Source organism: Lepidothrix coronata, unplaced genomic scaffold (assembly GCF_001604755.1).
Source record: "Lepidothrix coronata isolate B3197 unplaced genomic scaffold, Lepidothrix_coronata-1.0 Scaffold9, whole genome shotgun sequence".
NCBI classification, from domain to species: Eukaryota; Metazoa; Chordata; class Aves; order Passeriformes; family Pipridae; genus Lepidothrix; species Lepidothrix coronata.
In genome coordinates, this window is record NW_016690189.1 from 6,221,962 (window position 1) to 6,234,828 (window position 12,867).

At 48.3% G+C, this 12,867-nt stretch overlaps 1 protein-coding gene across 7 annotated transcripts in view; it reads right to left on the reverse strand.

Moving 5' to 3' along the window:
* The window catches only part of ATP2B1 (ATPase plasma membrane Ca2+ transporting 1), a 62,517-nt gene extending 51,904 nt beyond the window's left edge, over nt 1–10,613 (reverse strand). For 5 of the 7 annotated variants that reach the window (XM_017804364.1, XM_017804369.1, XM_017804368.1 and 2 more), the window contains exon 1: nt 9,900–10,009. The gene's annotated coding sequence lies outside the window, so the exon portion shown is untranslated. Of the gene's footprint in view, nt 1–9,899; nt 10,010–10,219; nt 10,296–10,526 lie in introns of those variants that run through there. The other 2 variants (XM_017804365.1, XM_017804366.1) reach the window with 2 other exon arrangements.
* Between the last annotated feature and the right edge of the window lie 2,254 nt (nt 10,614–12,867).

Consider the following 12,867-nt stretch of genomic DNA (forward strand, 5'->3'; position numbering starts at 1 on the left):
ACAGGAAAGTGGTGTTCACTTCTCAGCTTTTCAAACAGTAGATTCACAAAATTAGTAAGTCAGTCCATTCTGAACTGGTTCCCATCTTACAGAGCTTACATGATATTTTATAGTTGTTTTACCCCTAGCATGCAATGAGACCACCTCACAGTTTTGCTGTTGAATATCAGGGTTCCTTCCAGCAGTGTTCTCTATCTGTGTGCTATGCTTGGTTGGCTCCCAGGACTCTGGCCAGGCTGCTCAGTACATTTTATGTAGAGCAACCACAGCAAGAAAAGCCACTTTTCATCACAAACATGGTGATGATCAAGTATCCAGATGCATCCAAACCACTCCGATCATCCGTCCCTTCTCCAAGTTATTGCAGTCTCTTGTGACTGTTTCTGCAGGTATATGAGAAGCTTATCCAGATAGGAAAAAAGCTGGTTTTTGAGCAGACTGGTTATCTAACCAGACTCACCATACAGATAATCCAAAACAAGTACCAACTCAAAACATGGCACAGAACTGCACTGAACCTACTTGAGTCAAAGAAATACAAAACCATACTTACAGGAAATATACCACAATTCTAATTCATCCTGCAACTGGAGCCTTGTTAATCTCCCAAATAATTATGTTTTTAACACCCTTTACATTTGAGAGGCTGACATTAGGCTTCTAGTCAGCAAGTTAAAACATACGATCCATTTACATAGACTAAGTGGGGTGGGGGGAAAAGGGCCAAAAAGCCCCTTCAAATCTGAGTATATTTGAAGAATCCTTCTTCTCAGTTAAGTGCCCACAGCAAATTCCACAGAACTTTACACTTTAAAATTACTAGAGCTGCCTTTATGGATCTACAGAGGCTTGTTGTTATCTCCATTTTTAACCTGAAAAGCTAAATACCTTTCATTTAGTACACAGCTGAACAATTACTGATTCCAGTATTAACCACTCCCCAAGATTTAGTACTTCAACAGTTAGTAACAGACAGCATGCAGCAGATGCAAGAGTTTTTTAGAAGTCAATATTGAAATTGTGCCCTTCTCCATGCCCTGCTTTCACCACCTGGAGGGCCTATCTGAAGTTCTGACGACTGTGTGCATTCCACGGTTCAAGTTTACATTCCTCCCATCATATGCAAGATTCACCTGACCAAATGGAAACACCTACATTTAAGACAGGCACTTCAGGCCTTTTTTTTTTTTAATAGGCAATGGATACATTATAACTTCTATACCAAAATATTAAATTTAGCCACTTAGGACAAGATCTAAAATAGTTACATGAATCTCATCTTAGATGTGCTTGTGTCACTTCAGCAATAGAAGAGGCCCAGAGTGACCAGCTTCAGTTTTTAAGATGCTTATGTAAGCGGCCAGGATTGCTCTGCCAGTCGGCTGGGCTGAACTCACATATCAAGCAGCTGCACTACCATGTCAGAGCAGGCACATGCAAGAGGAAGGATGTGGCTTTACAGTTAGTTTAGGAATATCCAAGCCTGTGCTACAGCCAGAAAGTACAGCCCTACGCCAGCACTGCCGCTCACCTGACCTCAAGGTCAGGGGACAGCCCTAGATGAGAACCAGTGACAAGGAAGACGACAGCAGCAACACCTGCAGTTCCTCCTGAAGGTCACACAGTGATGAGGACTGTCCCCTTCCAGCCAGTACAGGCCTCACCAGCTCAAGTCGATCATGGAAGCTCTTCTCCACACCCCCACATTCATCCTGGGAAACAGAAGTGCCTATCTGTACCTTCTCTGTAAGGCCCCAACTCCAGAGCCGTCACCAGGGTCCCACTTTAGCCTTCCCCCTTCCAGGTCAAACAAAGCCATCCCTCTTCACCTCTCCCCACACACCACAGGACAGTCCCTTATCAACTTAGTGATGTCTCTGCCAGTCTCTCTCTGTCAGGAGAGGTGCAAAACGGGGCACCATTTTGGATGTGGCCTCAAGAGCATGACTGAGGGCAATAACCCACTGGTCACACTCTTGCTCAAGCAGTCCAGTATGGGCCAGTCCTTGCCAGAACAGGAGAGCCCTTCAGCTGGCTCAAGCTCCCTGTCCCACAGGGTGACCAATACCTTTCCTACAGAACTCCTCCACTCCACTACACCGGTAGATGTGCCAGGCAGCAGAGGCAGCCCCAGCTCTCCTTTTCACCCTCAACCCAGGAATTTAGACCACACAGCAGTTCTACCCCCATGTCACCATTTTCAGCTACTGCCAACTGCGGTAGTAAAGACGAAAGTCCATCAGAAGGATTTTTACTTTGCCAGCTCAATGGTGCTAAGAGGGGCCTTTGGCAACTCCTCACAGAAGCATGAAACTGGCCTGTTTTATGATCACTGCCTCAAAGTAACATTTACTTCATGCAGTTCAAAGCATTTTGCCCATGGTCATTTACATAGCTTTATTCTCCATATTCATTTCTGTAGCTTTAGATTTGACAATAGAAGGAGCCTATGAAGATTCACCATTGCAGTTCTGGAGATGCCCACTCTACCAAAGATGTTACTATTGTATCTTCCCAGAAAACAAAAAGTACTCCCCTCAAGCATCCACTCCTTGTATTTTTCCATCTGGTAAACCAACTTCCTGTGCTAGGAGGTTGCTTAAGTTTACAACACAGCTTTAGGGTGTCAAGACTTCATACAACCAAGACAACCTTTTCTAAACAATTCTGCTAATACAGTTTGAGAAGTTGCTGTCCAGTGCCCAGCAACACCAGGATCAACACAGGAAAAAGAATGCCATATGTGAATTGTTCGCTCACAAGCAGACTTAGCATGTACCACTGCTTTATATGCTAGTATTTCATTTTGGATGTGTATGCGTACTAAAGCTCTTCAAAAGGTTCCCATAACCTGGTACGCAATGCGAGTGGCTGCCCATCTGAAAGATAACTCCACTAATAGTAACCAACACACATAAATCCAGAAAGCAAGAGATCATGCTTTCCTCAAATCCTAGAGAATTTAGCCCTTTACTACCAAATCTTAACTCACTTTAGAAATACAGCTCTAATTTAGGAACAATTCCTTAGATTTGCAGTCACCACAGCCAGATCTACCTATTACCAAAACACATTTGAAATCAGACTCTGTGAAGATGTGAAGACGTTAAGATGTTTCGCTATGCAAAGCAAGCTCATTTTAGAACGTGAAAAATCACTGTCACTGTTAACTATGTGGATTTCAGAGTAGAAGTAGGTGAACACAAGCTGAAACTATTTGCGTTATTAATAAAGCAGAAGTAAAGTAGTTGTATAAGCAGTGGTAAAGCACCTTTCCTACCCTCCCCAGCTGTCACTCTCAACTATGTATTTTTGAAAGCCATCTGGCACAGATCCTGACAGCCAGTTTAAATCATTTCATGTTTCACACAACCTCACCAGAATGAGGCTGCTAGACACTGCTCTAATTTAAGTATTGATTTGCACTGTATTCAATAGGCTCCATGAAATTTTGCACCAGCTTCATTCCTAAGTGAAGAAAAATTTGCAGACCCAAGCAACGTAAAGCAATTTGAAGTGCCATATCAACGCTAACTGCAGCAGCACCTGGATGAAAGTGAAAAACTCCTGCTCAATATGCATATTAAGATCCTGATTTAGTCTCTACTGTATCTAAATAACCAAAATAGATTAAAAAATACCACCCTTTCTCAGATAGTTTAAGGACTAACCACACCTGTAATCTTTTCCACCCATTTCTTGTTACTATCTACTCAGTCTTATCTATGTAAAACCATCAGGAAGCAAATCTAGACACACAATACAAGCACATTTTATTTTCCTCCACTGTAGTATCAGAAACCACCTAGGAATATAGCTCATGTGTTCTAACATTTTTAATATTATACTTAGTGCAGAGATGCATATGCATAGACACTAACTCTTCTGGAACATCCTTAGTTGAAGGCTGGCACTCAACCACTCTCCCGTGTACAGTCAGAATAATAGCTTCAAGTCCTCCTATGTCAAAAGGTTAATACTCTCTAGGGAATGGTTTCACATGACAACTGCACAAGGAGGACCATTTCCACACCACCAATCCAAAGACTTGTGCTGCTTCCCTAATGCAAGCCTTGCTTCTCACCTTGGAGAGCCAAGTTTGTGCCCAAGGATTTTGTAACAAAGCACCTACTGGTGCAATGAGTAGATGCAAAGGGGCAGAGATGGCACAAAGGAGGGGGGAGTTACTGAGTAGTCTAAGACAGGGTGGAAATGCAAGTAGCCATGAGGCCATCTCAACCAACCCATGAAACTTCACACTCACAGTGACAAGCCAAATAGGAAATTACAAATGAAGTTGATTCTGTCCTCACAGTCTCCTGAATTATGCTGATAAACCCAGTATTTCCAGAAGGTCATCATAAAAGTCTGACATAACTTTGGATATTAAAAAAGCATCAAACATATCAACAGAAAAAAAATCTTTTGATGAAGACTTAAAAGACTCTCATCTCTTAAAACACCTACCATACAAAACCAAATGTTTTCCAAGCTTTTGGAGAGTGACATCCTTATATTTGCAGACACAGAGGCAATCCTGAAAGAACCACATGGACAAGCCACCAGTCACTGTTGAAATAACAAGTGCAAAAAAAAAGTTGTGTGATCTCTATGTACGGGCACTTCTGTAACTCTCCAGCAAAAAGAGCACTTGATTTTTCTTTCACTGGTGTATGTAATATAAAGGTGATTAAGATCATCTTTGATTCAAAATCTTAAAATTAATACTGAAGTTTGAGTCTCAATGAAGACATCAGCAGAAAAAGAGCACACCACTGTGAACCTTAGGTTGAGTCCCAGGAAATTAGTTGCTTAAAGCAGAGCGGCTGAATCATCTTTTCTTCCTCCAGATGGGGTTTGTTGCTATCAACTATGCAGAGTATGGTACATCCCAGGCCTCCTCTGACCAGACACTGTACACCAAGTGGTGAGAACCCAATAGTGTTGTTTTCCCTGCTGCCACCTTATCTTTCTGTGAATATAAGGGCACAAGTAAGGGTAGCAGATTACAAGTGATAGGCTCCTAGAAGTGTGTTTTAAGAACACGGTGTTTCCTGTGCTCACTGGGAATTAAGGCAATATCCAGCTCATCTGCAGTATGAAGAAAAAAAGGAGACATGTGAACCACTGAAGTCCATCACAAGTAGGAGGCCATGCAGGTACTTACCTAACTCTCTCCTCCAAAGTAGCATCAGAAAATTGCCAGCAATAAGCCAGCACTACCCCTAGTGCTAAGACTGGTCATGTTTTATAAGGCAAAACCAGCTAGACTGAGTGGCCAGCACCAAAGTTTATCAACTGTCATCCTCAAAATGCATCCATGCACTCTAACTGCACAGTACAGTTGCAAACAGCAGCCAAGGTAGATATACTCTCTTCCTCGGTCCATTCCCCTTCAAAGGTAAAGCTTTGTTATTTGTCTGTCTTGTAATAGCATATTACATTTTATGCCTTAGGGGACAAAAAGAATTTGTATTTATTTTCTGAGCTATTTCTGGACTTTTCAAACTGACTCCTACATTTTCCTTACATTTCTTCTCCCACCAGACCTTTGAAATACCAATGGAGAAAGCCTTATGCCTATTTTGCAATTCACCAAAATTAAACTAATAACACCCCCATAACACCATCTGTCATTTAGAGTAAGATTTTTAAATGGCAGCAGAAATAATCTTCCTAATGTTTATTGGAATATGAATAGCTTGAACAGACAGATCCCTCAAAGTTACTGCTCACATAAAGAGAAATTTGTCATGAAAACTACAAAGTCATTTTTATGAACTCTATTTGAAAGCCTGATAATTTAGAAATAAAAGGTAAATTGGACAATATCATGTACTTGTGCTGAAATTACATTCAGTATTAATAGGCATAACTGTTCCAAGATGGGTTAGTCTAGTATTTTGCCTGTTGATTTCATGATGCATGTTACCTCCAGGAAATCATCCTTCTATAATGTGTATTAGCATTGCTTACATCTTCTCTATGAAACTGCCCTGTTTTATGAACAAAAATCCTTTCTTCCTTATTTTTTTATCACTCTGCTTTTCAACTAGTGAACACAGTCTTTTCACCTAATTGAAGCCTAAGCTAGGGGAACACTAACATTAGTTATTGAAAAGTTAAGAAATCTAATCTTTATAAAGACAATCTATTTTGAATTAGATTAGTAATTCTTAATGCTTGTGAGAAATACCCACTCTCTACATAAACCATCACAGGTTCACTTTTCCTAATCAGCAACATCACTTCGTGTCTGCTGCCTTCCTTGTTCTTCAATATGTTAATTTTGTAAGGAGGAATAAAAATTATGCCTTCAAAGAAAATTTAACAGGTTTGAATTAAAAAAACAGATAAACCTACTCGAGACTGTGGCACACACTATAGCAAGCCAGTAGACAGAGCTAATCTTAGCTTTTTAAGCAAAATACTGCAATCCCTAGATTTTATCTAATATTTAATTAAAATACTCTACAGAGAAAGATCTTTATCTCCCAAACTGCAACTTTTAACAAGTTTTATTATTATTATTATTAATTTTAAGTCAAGTTGCAAACACTAGATGATACAATTTTACGACTATTATTGCAGTTTTATTGATCCTTTTGTAAGAAAGTAAGCCTGCATTTCTATAACAAAAATCTTACAGATTCAAGCAGTCTTCCTTATTTCTCAAAAGATATTCAGTTTTAAATGCCCTGGACTAATAATGGCTGTTCGTTATTCTGCATTAGATTAAATTTTGCTAAGTGAAACCCGACTTCAACTCTGACTAAAATGCAAATCCCTTCCCTTGCTCCACTAGTATTATTTTCTCTTTAAAAACAGAAGAGAACATATACGGAAATAAACAGTCCAAACACTGAAAGACATTTCTGAGGTCACATTTCAGCGGTAAAGAATGCTCAGTGCCATTAATATTTAGTCTACCTTAATGGAAGAAATTTGAGTTAGAAGATACTTTAGGTTATCTTGTCCACCCTTATGTCAAGGGAGACTTGTTTTGCCAGGTCCATTTTGAACTTGTCAGTTAATATTAAGCTCCCAGCTCTAAAATCTTAAATATTGGCAAAGTCAATTCTTCCAAACCATCTGTTTTTGAGGTGGCTTCAGCAGATTCAGTCTATGTTCCTCCCTTCTTAGTATCTTCATCTTATGACTGTCTCCCGTTTACCATATTCTTCTTTTCTGAATAAATTCAAACAGTAAAAAAAACAAAAACAAACAGAAGTTCTTTATATTGAGGTCCACAAGAGTGACCTTCTAAATGAGACTAACTCCTTTAGACTGTAGTGCATTTTAATTGGCAGGATCACTCCCAGATTATTAGCTGAATGCATACTTCACAAATCCTTTCCTTATACCAGTATCTGTATGTAATGCAACTTTGTGTAAGAAACCAGTACACAGTTTAGTCAATGCTATTGTGACACAAGTCTTGTTTTCTGCTTTAAGTTCCCAAAGACAACTGTTTAATATGCAATAGTAAGTCACCATATGTGTGCATACAAAGACCACAGCCACAATTTCCTTTAAAATTAGTTTTGACAGGTATCATTTTAGTAACCTACACAGAAAGTAGCATTTTTCTTTGAACGAACTGAAGTAATAATGTTGCAATTCAGCACTGAGCAGCATTGATTGGGAAGACCAGCAAGTGGCTGTATACAACACAGGATCCACATTTCCATCAAATAATCCAACCATGGTGGGTTACCATGATCAACAGTAGGAACACCAATCAACCGAACCACACCACGATGCTGTTCCAGACCAAAAATTTCACATTCAAATGTACAAGTTTTCTTTCCTCACTGAATTCAGTGACCACTTTTTCCACTGACACCAAAAGTTTCCATTCATTATGCCATAAGTATTAAAGTCCTAGTACACTGGAAGCTATTCCTGCCAAAATAGCCAACAGTTTAAAGATACACAAGTTGACTTCTATTGGAATTCATTATTTGTGGTGTTTGGAACAAATCCTTGAAATGCTCCAACAAACGGGGAAAAAAAATGGCCCTGGCTGTAGCTACAGCTACCACCTTCTGAATATTGTATCATGAACCAAGGAGTTGCCAAGTTATCTAACAAACACCTTTTCAACCACCTGAAAAAACACTATTTCAACTCAAATTCATTATGACCCATGAATGTTTTGAAGATGCAGAAGCTTTTCCACAGGCAGTGGTTTTCCAAAGGCACACTCATTTCATTCCCTAGCAAATCAAGACTGCCAACCACTAATGATGGAGGATATTTCACAAGTACAGTGGACTTGAAACTTGATTTCTAAGAAGGCACATGAGTTGAATATTCACCTAGCTAGTCACCCCTCAAGCACTGTAAGGGCAGCTACCAGCTACCACATTCTCAGAATGACGGTTTCGGACACAGCATAAGGTACTACCGCCAGTTCCTTCTGAACATATCTTGAGAGGAAAGCCTCAGCGCCTGAATTTACAAATTCAAGAATGCCCTATATAACGGATAGTTAAAGATTTCTCTAATGTGGATCTTAAAATGACAAGAAAAAAGCCACTGAAATTTTGCTACTGTGCATCTTTCTCTTCACCCGCCCGCTAGAGTTTAAAAAGTCAAACGTAAAAAAGATTTATGTGGAGTACGGAACACTCATAGCACGGCACAGACTCCTGTTACAGCTGTGCTAATACGTTGCCCCTCAGGCTGCGAACCCTGGGACAGACTCACCCACAGCTCTCGGTTTCCAAACGCGCCTCCGAGCTCAGGCCGAGCCCCCTCCTGTCCCCGGTAAACACCGCTCGCACCGCCACACTAAAGGAAACGCTCCCCAGGACCACAGACCACCTCTGCCCGTCAGCTTTTCCATGAGACCAGCCTCCCCAAATCCTAAATCCTTCCGACCTCAGCCTTTACCGACAGACCGAGGGGCTCGGGGGGAAGCTCGGGCGGGCAGCGGCGCGGACACTCGCCCAACTTCGCTCCCTCTCGAGCGGCGAGCACCGACTGCGCTCGGCAGCGGCCAGCCATCCCCCGGCGGAGGCTCCAGCCAGCTCCCAAACTCACGTGGTGCTACATCAAAGGTTACACGCACCGCCAGGACGAGGATGACACCGCCGTGAGAGGCGCTTCCCATCGCGAAGCGGCCCCGCGCGGGGTCAGGCTCACCCGCGGAGCAACGCCCGCGAGGGCTTCTCTTTCCCAGCACCCGAAGCGATGCCGCATCCCTTCCCCGTCCACGCACACCGGTCGATGAGCAGCCCGGCCAGGCATCGATAAATCAAATCAGCCCGCCCGCTCCGACGGAGAGCGGCGTACGACTCAGCCACGGCCAAAAACACCGCCCTGGGGGCGCGGCGGGCGGGCGGGCGAGGGACGTAGAGAGGCGGCGGGGGAGGCTGCGCGGGGGCGGGTGCCGGGCTCCCAGCCCCCGCGGGGCGGCGAAGAAGCGCCAGGGATGTCGGTGTCGTGCTGCCGCAGCGGGCTAATCCCGGCTACTTAACCCGGCGGGCGGCGGGGGCTGAGCACCACCTTAATCCGCGGCGTGAGCCCGCCCGCCCGCCGGGGGCTGCGGGGCCGTGGCGTGCCGGCCGTGTCCGGCCGCGGGGTCCCCGACGGCGCGGCGCTGCGCTCCCGTGGAGGCTCAGCTCCGCATCTGCTGCCCTCAAGGTCACGCCGTGCCCCGGCTGCACGGCAGCGTCCAGGTGCGCGCTCCGGTTACCTGCGCGGAGAAGCGGCGAAAGCCTGGGAGCGCGGCACGGAGCCCCTCCGGCCGCGCCATCCCCCTGGCGAGCCCGGCCCGCAGCCCCGCGGGGGAAGCGGAGCAGCGCTGCACCTGCCGCCACGCTGCCGTCCGCCCCGGCCGGCCAGCCGGGAGCTTAGCCGCCCCGAGCCGCCGACACCGCCGCTGCGCTTACCTCGGCGCCGTGGGGCCGACCAGCAGCCAGCCAGGGGCCGGGACGAGGCGCCCGTGAACCTGCCGCCGTTCGCTCGCTCGCTCGCCGAGCGCACAAGGTCCCCGCGCTCCCCGCCCTGGCCGGCCCCGCCGCGCCGCCCCCGCCCTGCGGCCGCGGGCGGAGGGCGGGAGAGGGGGCGGGGGGGGAAGCGGCGACCGAATTGGGGAGGGAAGGAGGGAGGGAGGGGGCACCGGCGCGGGGAGAGCCGGGGGAGGGGGAGGAGGAGGAGGAGGAGGAAGGAGGGGGGGCGCGGACCGCCCGCCCCGCCCCCGTCGCCTCACCGGCAGGAATCGGCGATTTGCCCTCCTCGCGGGCGCTCCCGCCGCCGCGGCCGCTCCCCGGCGACCGCCCGCCTGCTTTCCCCCGCACGCACCGGGCAGTGCCGAGCGCGCCGCCGAGCCCCTGCGCCGCAGAGCACCCGCTACAGGAGCCGGGCGCCACCGGGCAGGGCAGGGCGGGGCGGGGCGGGGCGGAGCGCGGCGATCCGCCCGCCTCCCGCCTCCGCCCGCGGCGGTCACTCACTTGCCCGCGCCCACCGCCCCCTCCCCTCCCGGCGCCGCGCCCGCCGGTTCGCGGTGCCCCCCTCACCGCCCGCGGAGCGCCGGCCACGTGACCGGGGCCCCTCGCCCGGCCGAGGAAGGGGGGTCCCGGCGTGCAGCGTCTTCAATGGGGGAGGCGGAGGCGGGGCCCCGGTAGGCACGGCGCCCACGGGGGCGGGGCCCCGCGGCGTTGCCCGCCCGCCGCCGCCGCCACTGGCGGGCGGGAGGCTGACGCGGTTGTTTCCATGACGTCGGCGGGCGGGGCCGCGTCGTTTGATGGAGCCCGGCGGGCTTCGGGGGTCGGTGACTTTGCCACGAGCGGCTCCGGCGGGGCGGGGCGGGGGCGGGGCCACACGGGGCGTCGCGTCCCTCCGCCCGTGGGCCGGGGGCCGCCGCCAGCGGGGACGGGGCTGCCTCGCGGGGGCGGGGGTCCCCCGGCGGCGGGAGAGGCCGCGTGCTTGTGATGGACGGGCGGTCGCCGGGCCCGACCGAGGCGCGCCGGTTGCCCCGGTGGGCGGGGGCCGTGCGCGGGGCCGGGCCCGTCCCGGGGGCGGGGGCGGGGCCGGGGGGGAGGCGGAGCCGCCCGAAGGGACCGCCGGGCGCCCGGGGCGTGGTCCTCCCCTGCCCCAGGGGGCGCGGGGGCGCTGTGCCCGCAATGCTGTTCTATGCCCGCCGTGCCGTGCCCGGACCGCAGGGGCCTGGGATGGTGTCGCCCCACGGCCTCCCCCTCCGGAGAGCCGCCGGGCGGTGCCGGTGGGAGCCGCACTGGCGGCAGCTGAGCAGCGGGCGCGGGGGGCACAGCGGAGCCTGGGCGAGACTCTGCTGGAGCTGCCGGGGTGTGCTGCGGCGGGAGGTTCCTGTGCGTGGGGCCGCCGGGCGGGTCTGGAGCGGCAGGAACGAGCGTGTCGCTCGCTGCCCGTGGTGGGGACTGGGGAGCTTCGGGTCCAGCCTCCCGTCAGGCGTGCCCGCCTCTGGGGGAACTCTGGCAGCTCCCTTGGGAGAACGGGGAAGTTGTGGAGGCCGCAGGTGTTCAACGCCTCCCAGTCTCCAGACGAAGGCTCTTCGACTGGGGAGAGAAAAACAAATGGGGTTATCAACGTTTGAGCCCAAGTGAGTTCTCCGGGGAGATGCTGGAAGTGAATAACAGGGCTGGGAATTAAACTGGAAATGAAAACCCTGATTTAAGTTCTCCCCTTCCAGTGCAGTAGATCTTTCCCCGCCCCCGCGAAGAAAAATAGCCATGCATAAGCTGTATGTCATTCCATAACCCCTTTGTGTGGTGTTTTGAGCTGTGTTTTGACACATTCCGCACCCCTCTGTTGGGCATCTAGGTGGAGTGACTGGCCAGCTGTGTCCCAGGCTGTCAGGTTCTTTGAGCCTGCATAAGTAATACCTTTCTTCGCTTTTGTTACCGTTCAAATCCCACCACTGTCAGAAACAGTGCTGCAAAGGAAACAGAGAAGCTTATGTATCGCTACAGTGGCAGACCCGAGATGGTGCAGCGCCTAAAGGGTTAAAGCAACAGGATGAAGTCAGCACAAAGCAGCCCACAAAGACTGGCAAATAAATAAATCATCCTAATTACGTTATTATTATGACTTGCCTGAGGTTCATTGTCTCTTTCTTTCTTACCTGAATCTCTGTTACATTTTTCTCCTTGTTCAAGAGAGGTAATCAAAGGAGACTGTGAGCACTAAATGGCTCCTGCCCATTTTGGGTGTTGCTAAAAATACTACCTTACCTCTCCATATCCAGAGGTCAATTGAAAAATCAAAATAATGAGGTAAACAATCCTGTGACTGTTCTGTTGAGATTTCTTGCATTTCTTCCCAAAAGGAGAATATAAAACTATCTGAACATATATAAAAGAAATTTTCTTTCCTTCTGTCTGCAGTTCAGCACCCTCCTCTGCACTGATGGCTGTAGTTCAGGGAGGCTTCCCCAGGCACTTGGAAATTGCATTTCTCGATACAGCTTTGTAAGACTGGCAGATGTGTTCTGCACAGTTCTGTCCTCTCCTAGCTCTAAGGCAGATAAAACTAGCTGTGGTACAGCTAAAGGAGACGATGTGTTTAACACATTGCAGTTTGGGTACGTGTCTGTACCTGCTTCTGCTTGTCTCGAGAAAGGTAGGTATATTGTGCTTAAGTTCTTTGTCTATGAAATAGGAATACTGTCCTATTTTCTTCACAGGAAGGAGGAAAGGTGGGAAGGGTACATACCAACATCAACTTTTTGAGATACTGTTATACTAGCATTCTCCAAGTGGATACATTTTTTAAGGCATAATAGTTACTTAATGCTCCCCTTTCACTGTTATACAGGATTAGCATAAAAACATGCAGCACCTTGACTGAAAGTAAGAAATTTCTTCATCTCCACAGAATCTT